The following is a 12,770-nucleotide window of genomic DNA, read 5'->3' as shown; positions in this document are numbered from 1 at the left end:
GACTGGGAGCCCACTGTTGGGTAGGGGCCGTCTCTGTATGTTGCCAACTTGGACTTCCCAAGCGCTTAGTACAGTGCTCTGCACACAGTAAGCGCTCGATAAACACGATTGAATGAGTCGTAAAATAGAGATTGAGACTGTGAGCCCCATGTGGGACAGGGACTGTGTCTATCCCAATTTGCTTGTATTCACCCCGGTATTTAGAGCAGTGCTTGGCACCTAGTAAGAACTTGACAATCCCATTTTTTTAAAAAAGGGTGTTGAACCTCCATTTTACAGTTGAGGAAACTGAGGCACAGAGAAGTGACTTACAGTTGAGGAAACTGAGGCACAGAGAAGTGACTTGCCCGAGGTGACACAGTAGGCAAGTGGTGCAGCGGGGATTAGAACCCAGATCCTCTGGCTCCCAGGCCCGTGCGCTATCAATCAATCAATCGTATTTATTGAGCGCTTGCTTTCTGCAGAGCACTGTAGTAAGCACTTGGGAAGTCCAAGTTGGCAACATCTAGAGGCGGTCCCTACCCAACAGTGGGCTCACAGTCTAGAAGGGGGAGACAGACAACGAAACAAAACATGTTAACAAAATAGAATAGATATGTACAAGTAAAATAAATAAATAGAGTAATAAATCCGTACAAACATATATACAGGTGCTGTGGGGAAGGGAAGGAGGTAAAGCCGGGGGGATGGAGAGGGGGAGTCTCCAGTAGTGAGCGACCTTGGTCTCTCAGCCTGGGGTTCGGTGTTCGGGTCCAATTGAGTTAGGTCTTCGACCCCGGTGGCCCATAGCAGGTTTCTCCAGCGGCCAGGATCTGTGCTTCCACCATCATCATCATCATCAATCGTATTTATTGAGCGCTTACTATGTGCAGAGCACTGTACTAAGCGCTTGGGAAGTACAAATTGGCAACGTATAGAGACAGTCCCTACCCAACAGTGGGCTCACAGTCTAAAAGGGGGAGACAGAGGACAAAACCAAACAGACTAACAAAATAAAATAAATAGAATAGATATGTACAAATAAAATAAATAGAGTAAAAAATATGTACAAACATATATACAGGTGCTGTGGGGAAGGGAAGGAGGTAAGATGGGGGGCATGGAGAGGGGGATGAGGGGGAGAGGAAGGAAGGGGCTCAGTGTGGGAAGGCCTCCTGGAGGAGGTGAGCTCTCAGCAGGGCCTTGAAGGGAGGAAGAGGGCTAGCTTGGCGGAGGGGCAGAGGGATTGGGGGCATTCCGGGCCCCGGGGAGGACGTGGGCCGGGGGTCGACGGCGGGACAGGCGAGAGCGACGTACGGTGAGGAGATTAGCGGTGGAGGAGCGGAGGGTGCGGGCTGGGCTGGAGAAGGACAGAAGGGAGGTGAGGGAGGAGGGGGTGAGGGGATGGATGGACAGCCTGGAAGCCCAGGGGGAGGAGAAGGAGGAGAAGCCCAGCTGCTCATCCGGCCCCCCCTGGGCCACTGGAGCCTTGTAGAACTCCCGGTGGGACCGTGTGGTCTCCCCTCAGGCGACCTGCCTCACTACGCGGCGGAGAAGCAGCGTGGCTCAGTGGAAAGCGCTTAGTCCAGTGCTCTGCACCCAGTAAGCGCCCAATAAATACGATTGATTGCAAGAGCTTGGGCTTTGGAGTCAGAGGTCAAGAGTTCAAATCCCGGCTCTGCCAATTGTCAGCAGTGTGACTTTGGGCAAATCACTTCACTTCTCTGGGCCTCAGTTATCTCATCTGTAAAATGGGGATAATAATAATAATAATAATAACGATGGTATTTATAATAATAATGATGATGGCATTTATTAAGCACTTACTATGTGCAAAGCACTGTTCTAAGCGCTGGGGAGGTTACAAGGTGATCAGTTGGTCCCACAGGGGGCTCACAGTCCTAATCCCCATTTTACAGATGAGGTAAGAGGCACAGAGAAGTAAAGTGACTTGCCCAAAGTTTCTCAGCTAACAATTGGTGGAGCCGGGATTTGAACCCATGACCTCTGGATCCAAAGCCCATGCTCTTTCCGCTGAGCCACGCTGGTATTTGGTAAGCGCTTACTAGGTGCGAAGCACTGAAGACTATGAGCCCCCCGTGGGACAACCTGATCACCTTGCAGCCTCCCCAGCACTTAGAACAGTCCTTTGCACATAGTAAGCGCTTTTGTTTCGTTGTGATGCCAATTTGTACTTCCCAAGCGCTTAGTACAGTGCTCTGCACATAGTAAGCGCTCAATAAATACGATTGATTGATTGATTGATTGATTAACAAATGCCATCATCATCATCATCATGCTAAGTTGCCGGGAGCGGGATTCGAGTGACAGAACTGAGAGATCTCGGCGTTTGGTTATGGGCGGCCCCGTCCCACTTTTGGATGGGTATTTGGCCTTGCTGCCCGACCCGGGCCCGAAGCCCAGCAGGGCCCTTGGGGGCCTCACTTAGTCCTCTGTCCACCAACCCAGGCGTGGGATAGAGCTTAGAACAGTGCTTTGCACATAGTAAGCGCTTAACAAATGCCATCATTATTATAGGTGATAATAGACCGAGCCCCCTCCTTCCTCTCCCCCTCCTCCCCCTCTGCATCCCCCCGCCTTACCTCCTTCCCTTCCCCACAGCACCTGTATATATGTATATATGTTTGTACGTATTTATTACTCTATTTTATATGCACATATTTATTCTATTTATTTTGTTAATAGGCTTTGTTTTGTTGTCTGTCTCCCCCTTCTAGACTGTGAGCCTGCTGTTGGGTAGGGACCGTCTCCATATGTTGCCAGCTTGTACTTCCCAAGCGCTTAGTACAGTGCTCTGCACACAGTAAGCGCTCAATAAATACGATCGAATGAATGAATGAGTGATAGAGCTTAGAACAGTGCTTTGCACATAGTAAGCGCTTAACAAATGCCCTCATTATTATAGAGCTTGAGATCGGGCCGGAGCCTGTTGCCGTTTCTACCAGGTCGACTGTGTTGCCGTTTCTACCAGATCAATCAATCAATCGATCGTATTTATTGAGCGCTTACTGTGTGCAGAGCACTGTACTAAGCGCTTGGGAAGTACAAGTTGGCAACCTATAGAGACAGTCCCTACCCAACAGTGGGCTCACAGTCTAGAAGGGGGAGAGAGAGAACAAAACCAAACATATTAACAAAATAAAATAAATAGAATAGATGTGTACAAGTAAAATAAATAAATAGAGTAATAAATATATACAAACATATACATCTATACAGGTGCTGTGGGGAAGGGAAGGAGGTAAGATGGGGGGGATGGAGAGGGGGACGAGGGGGAGAGAAAGGACGGGGCTCAGTTTGGGAAGGCCTCCTGGAGGAGGTGAGCTCTCAGCAGGGCCTTGAAGGGAGGAAGAGAGCTAGCTTGGCGGATGGGCAGAGGGAGGGCATTCCAGGCCAGGGGGAGGATGTGGGCCGGGGGTCGACTGTCCGCCTCTTCTAGGGCCTGCTGACCAACTCCACAAGTGCCCCAAACATCCAGGGAATTTGTTGATGGGAGGTGTGATTTTGGGGAGTGAGCATCTAAGTCTTTTGGTGGGTGTGGGTGGACTATGCTTTAACCTGCTCTAGAAACATGGCACAGCAGGAGGAATAATGTCCATGTGGTCCTGTCTTCCCGCCCAGAGTTTTCTTACCAGAGGACAACAGCAAAACTGAGTCATTTTGTACCCAGGGATGGGGTCTTGGGTGTCCTTCCTCTGACCGCAACTTCTTCCCCCCGGGCTGGGGATATCGGCACGAGCGGCATCACATTTCTTCCACCGCGTGCCGCAAGAAGTCTGTCCAGAGATGGTGGGAGACTGTGGCAAGACCTCTTCTCCCTCCCTGCATTATGTTTCATACCCTTTTTCAGTGTCATTCCAGAGCATGGGGTGGGGGGAGGGCAACCTATTGTACATAGTTATTCTACTTATTTTATTTAGTTAATATGTCTTGTTTTGTTCTCTGTCTCCCCCTTCTAGACTGTGAGCCCACCGTTGGGTAGGGACCGTCTCTAGATGTTGCCAACTTGGACTTCCCAAGCGCTTAGAGAAGCAGCGTGGCTCAGTGGAAAGAGCCCGGGCTTCGGAGTCAGAGGTCATGGGTTCGAATTCCAGCTCCGCCACAAGTCTGCTGTGTGACCTTGGGCAAGTCACTTAACTTCTCTGAGCCTCAGTTCCCTCATCTGTAAAAATGGGGATTAAGACTGTGAGCCCCACGTGGGACAACCTGATCCCACTGTATCCCCCCCAGCGCTTAGAACAGTGCTTGGCACATAGTAAGCGCTTAACAAATGCCATCATTATTACTATTATTAGTACAGGGCTCTGCACGCAGTAAGCGCTCAATAAATACGATGGAATGAATGAATATTTATTCTGTTTGATTTAGTTAATATGTTTGGTTTTGTCGTCCGTCTCCCCCTTCTAGACTGTGAGCCCGCTGTTGGGTAGGGACCGTCTCTAGATGTCGCCAACTTGGACTTCCCAAGCGCTTAGTACAGGGTTCTGCACACAGTAAGCGCTCAATAAATAGGATTGAATGAATGAATGAATGAATGAATGAATGAACGAATGAACCTACCCTCAGGGCCCTGGGAGCCAGAGTAGCCCAGGCTGCTGCTGTTGTTACAGTTGGATAAGCCCCAGACGGCTCTCGGCTGACCCTGTTCTGAGGAGAGGATCATGAGTTCAGAAGAGATGGAGAAACAGTGGTGCCGCTCAGATGGGGAAGCAGCAAGCGTAGTGGTTAGAGCATGGGCCTACGAGTCAGAAGGTCAGGGTTTTTTATTTTGGTTTATTTTGGGTGGCATATATTAAGTGCTTACTATGTGCAAAGCACTGCTCTAAGCTGCTGGGGTGGTTACGAAGTGATCAGGTTGCCCCACGGGGGGCTCACGGTCTCCATCCCCGTTTTCCAGATGAGGTAACTGAGGCCCAGAGAAGAATAATAATAATAATGACGGCATTTGCTAAGCGCTTACTATGTGCAAAGCACCGTTCTAAGCGCTGGGGGGATACAAGGTGATCAGGTTGTCCCATGTGGGGCTCACAATCTTAATCCCCATTTTACAGATGAAGGAACTGAGGCTCAGAGAAGTGAAGTGACTTGCCCAAGGTCACACAGCAGACACGTGGAGGAGCTGGGATTCGAACCCATGACCTCTGACTCCAAAGCCCGGGCTCTTCCCACTGAGCCACGCTGCTTCTCTAGTAATAATGACATTTGTTAAGCGCTTACTACGTGCAAAGCACTGTTCTAAGCGCTGGGGAGGATACAAGGTGATCAGTTTGTCCCACGGGGGGCTCACAGTCTTCATCCCCATTTGACAGATGAGGTAACTGAGGCACGGAGAAGTGAGGTGACTTGCCCAAAGTCACCCAGCTGACAAGCGGCAGAGTTGGGATTTGAACCCATGACCTCAGACTCCCAAGCCCGTGATCTTTCCAAGTGAAGTGACTTGCCCAAAGTCACGCAGCGGACAATTGGCGGAGCCGGGATTTGAACCCATGACTTCGGACTCCAAAGCCCAGGCTCTTTCCTACTGAGCCACGCCGCTTCTCATCCAAGGGTTCTAATCCTGACTCTGCCACTTGTCTGCAGGGTGGGCTGTGCCTCGGTTATCTCTTCTGTAAAATGGGGATGGAGACTATGAGCCTGGAATGGGACAGGGACTGTGTCCACCCCAGCGCTTAGTACAGGGCCCAGCGCATAGTAAGCACTTAACAACCACCGCGATTATTAATTATTGTTGTTATCCTCACCCTGTGTCTGCCCCTGCCTGGAAGCAACTGCGGGCAACTGCGTCTGTCCCACCACTGTGTTCGGGAAGCCTTTGGCGGATATCTGTCAATCAATCGTATTTATTGAGCGCTTACTGTGTGCAGAGCACTGGACTAAGCGCTTGGGAAGTCCAAGTTGGCAACATATAGAGACGGTCCCTACCCACAGGCTAAAAGTGGGCTCATAGTCTAAAAGCCTGTCAGTGAGGAGGGCCACTTTGCCCCATTCCTAGTCCGGAAAACCGGGACTTGGGAAAGGAGGGAGGCTTCTGAAGGTCACCCTGCTGAGGAATGACCACCAGGCTGGGATGGATTCCAGGGGGCCCGACGCCCGCAGCCGGCAAGGGCAGGCGCCACGTGGCACCGGGCTTCTAACCACCCCAAGGCTTAGTACCATGCCCGGCGTGTATGTTTGTACATATTTATTACTCTATCTATTTATTTTACTTGTACATATCTATTCTATTTATTTTATTTTGTTAGTATGTTTGGTTTTGTTCCCCTCCTTTTAGACCGTGAGCCCACTGTTGGGTAGGGACCGTCTCTCTATGTTGCCAATTTGTACTTCCCAAGCGCTTAGTCCAGTGCTCTGCACACAGTAAGCGCTCAATAAATCATCATCATCATCAATCGTATTTACTGAGCGCTTACTGTGAGCAGAGCACTGGACTAAGCGCTTGGGAAGTACAAGTTGGCAACATACAGAGACGGTCCCTACCCAACAGTGGGCTCACAGTCTAAATGGGGGGGGACAGAGAACAAAACCAAACGTACTAACAAAATAAAATAGAATAGATGTGTACAAGTAAAATAAATAAATAGAGTAATAAATATATACAAACATATACATATATACAGGTGCTGTGGGGAAGGGAAGGAGGTAAGATTGGGGGGAGAGGAAGGAAGGGGCTCAGTGTGGGAAGGCCTCCTGGAGGAGGTGAGCTCTCAGCAGGGCCTTGAAGGGAGGAAGAGAGCTAGCTTGGCGGATGGGCAGAGGGAGGGCAGTCCAGGCCCGGGGGAGGACGTGGGCCGGGGGTCGACGGCGGGACAGGCGAGAACGATAAATACGATTGATGATGATGATGATGATGATGATGCCGGCCCTCCGCACTCTCACCGCCCCTTCCCACCCCTCCGGAATGATAGCGTCATTGATCGGCTTCGCTTTTTCCCTCCCCAGTTCATCCCCTCAACGCAGGGTTCTGGGGGTGGTTTTTGTTCATTTTGTCGGAGGCGGAGGGGAACCCGGGGGGATCCCAGGTTGAAAGAGTTGGGGCTCGGGCAGGACTGACCAACGGTCCTGGGCAGATAGTTTCTCCCCTAGAGCGCTGAAGCAGGTTGCTTGCCACCGCTGCCCGACTCAGCCGCTCCCGTTCAGACTCTTAATAATAATAATAACGGCATTTATTAAGCACTTACTATGTGCAAAGCACTGTTCTAAGCGCTGGGGAGGTTACAAGGTGATCAGGTTGTCCCACAGGGGGCTCGCAGTCTTCATCCCCATTTTCCAGATGAGGGGACTGAGGCACAGAGAAGTGAAGTAACTTGCCCAAAGTCACACAGCTGACAGTTGGCGGAGCCGGGATTTGAACCCGTGAACTCTGACGCTAAAGCCCGGGCCCTTTCCACTGAGCCACGCTGCTTCCCCATCCTGCTGCTTCTTTCCTTCCTCCCAGCAAGCCCTGCACAGCCACCTTCAGTGCACGTTAATAATGATGGCATTTATTAAGCGCTTACTATGTGCAAAGCACTGTTCTAAGCACTGGGGTAGATACAAGGTAATCAAGTTGTCCCACGTGGGGCTCACAGTCTTAATCCCCACTTTACAGGTGAGGCAGCTGAGGCACAGAGAAGTTAAGTAACTTGCCCAGAGTCACACAGCTGAGAATTTGTGGAGCCGGGATTCGAACCCATGACCTCTGACTCCAAAGCCCGTGCTGTTTCCACTGAGCCACGCTGCTTCACCCCTCACATCCAATCCGTCACCAAAATCTGCCAGTCTCACCTCCACAACATCGCCGAGATCCGCCCTTTCCTCTCCCTCCACACCGCTACCTTTCTGGTTGAATCTCTCATCTTATTCTGACTGGATTACTGCATTGTGGAGAAGCAGCGTGGCTCAGTGGAAAGAGCCCGGGCTTTGGAGTCAGGGGTCATGGGTTCAAATCCCGGCTCCCCCACTTGTCAGCTTTGTGACTTTGGCTAGTCACTTCACTTCTCTGCGCCTCAGTTACCTCGTGGGTAAAATGGGGATGAAGACTGTGAGCCCCCCGTGGGACAACCTGATCACCTTGTAACCTCCCCAGTGCTTAGAACTGTGCTTTGCACATAGTAAGCGCTTAATAAATGCTATCATCATTATTATTATTATTATCAGCCTCCTCCCTGATCTCCCATCCTCCTGTCTCTCCCCACTTCAGTCTATACTTCATGCTGCTGCCTGGATCATCTTTATGCAGAAACGCTTTGGGCATGTTACTCCCCTCCTCAAAAATCTTTAGTGGCTGCCTGTCAACCCACGCATCAAGCAAAAACTCCTCACGCTTGGCTTCCAGGCTGTCCATCCCCTCGCCCCCTCCTCCCTCACCTCCCTTCTCTCCTTCTCCAGCCCAGCCCGCACCCTCCGCTCCTCCGCCGCTGATCTCCTCACCGTACCTCGCTCTCGCCTGTCCCGCCATCGACCCCCGGCCCACGTCCTCCCCCGGGCCTGGAATGCCCTCCCTCTGCCCATCCGCCAAGCTAGCTCTCTTCCTCCCTTCACGGCCCTACTGAGAGCTCACCTCCTCCAAGAGGCCTTCCCAGACTGAGCCCTTTCTCCTCTCCTCCTCCCCATCCCCCCTGCCCTACCTTCTGCCCCTCCCTACAGCACCTGTATATATGTTTGTACAGATTTATTACTCTGTTTTACTTGTACCCATTTACTATTCTATTTATTTTACTTGTACATATCTGCTCTATTTATTTTATTTTATTAATATGTTTTGTCCTCTGCCTCCCCCTTCTAGACTGTGAGCCCACTGTTGGGTAGGGACCGTCTCTATATGTTGCCAACTTGTACTTCCCAAGCGCTTAGTACAGTGCTCTGCACACAGTAAGCGCTCAATAAATACGATTGATTGATCGATTCTATTTTGTTAATGATGTTCATATAGCTATAATTCTGTTCTGATGATTTTGACACCTGTCTCCATGCTTTGTTTTGTTGTCTGTCTCCCCCTTCTAGACTGTGAGCCCACTGTTGGGTAGGGACCGTCTCTAGATGTTGCCGACTTGGACTTCCCAAGTGCTTGGTACAGTGCTCTGCACACAGTAAGCGCTCGATAAATGCGATTGAATGAGTGAATGAATGCAGTAGAGATCCGGGCCTGGGTCCCCACAGGTGTCTGGGGGACTGGCATGGAAGTTTCCAAGATGCACCGGTGGCTCTGTCGACCTTTCAATCAATCAATCAATCAATCAATCAGTGGGGCCTTTGGCCCCATCTCCCTAGAAGCCCAAGATGGTGCTGGTTGTTCCTTTCTGCCCTGAAGCCGGGGCCCAGGCGGGAGAGCCCAGAAGCAGATTACATTAATCCCAGCCCAGCGCAGAATTGGCTGGGACCGGCGGGGTGGGTCGGAAGGGGGTGGGGAGGAGGGAGAGAGTTGGCCGGGTCAATCCAGAAATAGCCCGGGCTCCATTTCCAGGAGCGGAGGTGCCGCCTGGGCAGAGCAAGGAGCTGAGCGAGGACGAGCTCCCCGGAATAGGTATCCCTAGAATAGGAGCTTCTAGTCCAGTATGGACCCCATGACAATAATAATAATAGCATTTATTAAGCGCTTACTATGTGCAAAGCACTGTTCTAATCAATCAGTCGTATTTATTGAGCGCTTACTGCGTGCAGAGCACTGGACTAAGCGCTTGGGAAGTCAAGTCGGCAACATAGAGAGACAGTCCCTACCCAACAGTGGGCTCACAGTCTGAAAGGGGGAGACAGAGAACAAACCCAAACATACTAACATAATAAAATAAATAGAATAGATACGTACTATGTATCTAAGCGCTGGGGAGGTTACAAGGTTATCAGGCTGTCCCATGGGGTGCTCACAGTCTTCATCCCCATTTTCCAGGTGAGGTAACTGAGGCCCAGAGAAGTTAAGTGGCTTGCCCAAAATCACACAGCTGGAGCCGGGATTTGAACCCATGACCCCCTCACTCCAAAGACCGGGCTCTTTCCACTGAGCCACGCTGCTTTTCAGGACAGACAGACGAGTGGTTGACAGAGAACCCATCTCATCATCATCATCATCATCAATCGTATTTATTGAGCGCTTACTATGTGCAGAGCACTGTACTAAGCGCTTGGGAAGTACAAATTGGCAACATATAGAGACAGTCCCTACCCAACAGTGGGCTCACGGTCTAAAAGGGGGAGACAGAGAACAAAACCAAACATACTAACAAAATGAAATAAATAGAATAGATATGGACAAGTAAAATAAAATCTCAGGGCACCGGGGCCCTCGGTCGGTCGCACGTACCAACCAGCCAGCGACTCATTGGGGTCCATCCCTTCCCGTTCAATTAGATTGATACTCTTTCCTCCCGGCTCCTCTGCTGGGAAAACATGGAATGTGGCCTGACTGCTGTACCGTGGGCAGGGTTGGGGGGTGTCCTCCCCCATCTCGGCCCGCTTCCCCTCTTTCCCACCCCTCCCCTCCGATCCCTGAGCGGAGCAATTAATATAGTCCAGGGCTTCCGAGGGGCGATTTGGCTATCTTCGCTGCAGGTGAGTTCGGCCCTCCTCTCCCCTCAAAATGGGTTCACGATATTCAGTGGAATGGGCGGCGGCAGCAGCGAAAACACTAATGGAGGCAGGGGAGGAGAAGAACGAAGACGGAGAGGGAGGAACGGGGGGTTGGGAGGCGAGGAAGCAGAAGAGTAGAGGTGCCCCGTCTCGGAGGTGTGTGGGATTGAGATTCTGCACGGACCAGTGGAGAGATCAGTAAGGGGAAAGGATCTGGAATGGGCAATAACATTAATAATAATTCCGTGCTTACTGCATACCTATAGCACTGTATTAAGAGCTGGGATAGATACAAAATAATGGGGCTCCCCTTCTAAGTACGAAGGGGAATCAGGTTTTGAATCAACATTTTGCGGTTGAGGGAACCGAGGCACAGAGAAGTGAGTCGCTCAAGATTCCTCAGCAGCCAAGTCACAGAGTAGGAATTAGAACCCAGTTCCTCTCACTCCTAGAGATCCTTCTAAGGTCATCTAATTCCACATGGGGCTCTACAGTCTAAGTATATATATGTATATTCCATAGATACGTAGTATTTGTTAAGCGCTTTCTCTGTGTCAACCACTTGTGTTGGGACAGGTACAAGTTAATCAGCGTGGCTCAGTGGAAAGAGCACGGGCTATGGAGTCAGAGGTCATGGGTTCGAATCCCCGCTCCACCACATGTCTGCTGTGTGACCTTGGGCAAGTCACTTAACTTCTCTGAGCCTCAGTTACCTCATCTGTAAAATGGGGATTAAGACAGTGAGCCCCAAGTGGGACAGCTTGATTCATTCAATTGTATTTATTGAGCGCTTACTGTGTGCAAAGCACTGTACTAAGCGCTTGGGAAGTACAATATCACCTTGTATCCCCCTCAGTGCTTAGAACAATGCTTTGCACATAGTAAGCGCTTAACAAATGCCATCATTATTATTATTATCAGGTCGGAGAGAGTTCCTGTCATCATCATCATCAATCGTATTTATGAGCGCTTACCGTGTGCAGAGCACTGTACTAAGCGCTTGGAAAGTACAAGTTGGCAACATATAGAGACAGTCCCTACCCAACAGTGGGCTCACAGTCTAAAAGTTCCTGTCCAGTGGGGCTCGCAGTCTAAGTAGGAGGGAGGATGGGTATTGACTCCCCATTATGCAGATGAGGAAACAGAGGCATAAAGAAATGAAGGGACTTGCCCAAGGTCACAGAGCAGACAAGTGGCAGAGCCAGGATTAGAACCCAGGTCCTCTGCCACCCAGGCTCTTTCCACTAGGCTATCGCCGTTAGGGGCAAGGTCAAGGAGCAAACAGGTGAGCAGTGGGCATCTCGGGGAGAGCAAGTGGGTTGTGGATATCTGATGGTCTTTGCAGTGGTCAGGACCAAGGGGTTTGAATAGGTGAGGGTCATACTATGCACACAATAAGCGCTCAATAAATACAATTGATTGATTGATAGAAGAGAGTTGCTCGAGAGGATCTTTGAGGTGGAGGTGTGTGAAGGTGGGGTGCCCAGGCGTGGGTCAAAGGGGCAGAGATGGTGGGCACGGAAGGGGATTGAGGCAGAGGTCATTCCCATCTCTTGTGACAGGTGGTGAAGGGAGGGACGGGGCAGAAGCCTGGAAGAGGCTGGAAGACGGGGTAGCCTCTTCCAGGCTTCTGCCCCAGCCCAATTTGGGCCCAGGCAGGACTCCTTGCTCTGCCTGGAGTGTCCATGAGGGAGGTGGGCTACGGAACCGGGGAGGACAGGGAGGGTCCAGAGGGGCTGGCGCGGAAATCTCTGTACGGAGAAAGGCCGGAGGAAAATCCCGGACATCTTGGGCCACGGCCCGCCGTGAGAAGGCACTTGTAGGCCGAACCTGTGGTCGGAGAGGTGTCAGGTCCCAGGGCCGTCCTCCGTGCTCCCCTTCCTTACCCCTCCCTTCAGCGGTCCTCATTTGAGGGGGAGGGAGAGAGCCGGAATCCAGGGCTTGAACGACCCTTCATCATCATCATCAATCGTATTTATTGAGCGCTTACTATGTGCAGAGCACTGTACTAAGCGCTTGGGAAGTACAAATTGGCAACATCTAGAGACAGTCCCTACCCAACAGTGGGCTCACAGTCTAAAAGGGGGAGACAGAGAACAAAACCAAACATACTAATAAAATAAATAGAATAGATATGTACAAGTAAAATAAATAAATAAATAGAGTAATAAATATGTACGAACATATATACATATGTACAGGTGCTGTGGGGAAGGGAAGGAGGTAAG

General features: G+C 50.7%; 1 protein-coding gene across 3 annotated transcripts in view; it reads left to right on the top strand.

Annotated features, from left to right (window-relative positions):
• The window catches only part of PHC2 (polyhomeotic homolog 2), a 113,205-nt gene that overhangs the window by 92,122 nt on the left and 8,313 nt on the right, over nt 1-12,770 (top strand). The gene's annotated exons all lie outside the window — the stretch shown is intronic.

The sequence above is a fragment of the Tachyglossus aculeatus genome, chromosome 5 (genome assembly GCF_015852505.1).
Source record: "Tachyglossus aculeatus isolate mTacAcu1 chromosome 5, mTacAcu1.pri, whole genome shotgun sequence".
NCBI classification, from domain to species: Eukaryota; Metazoa; Chordata; class Mammalia; order Monotremata; family Tachyglossidae; genus Tachyglossus; species Tachyglossus aculeatus.
This window is presented reverse-complemented; position numbering and strand designations above follow the sequence as displayed.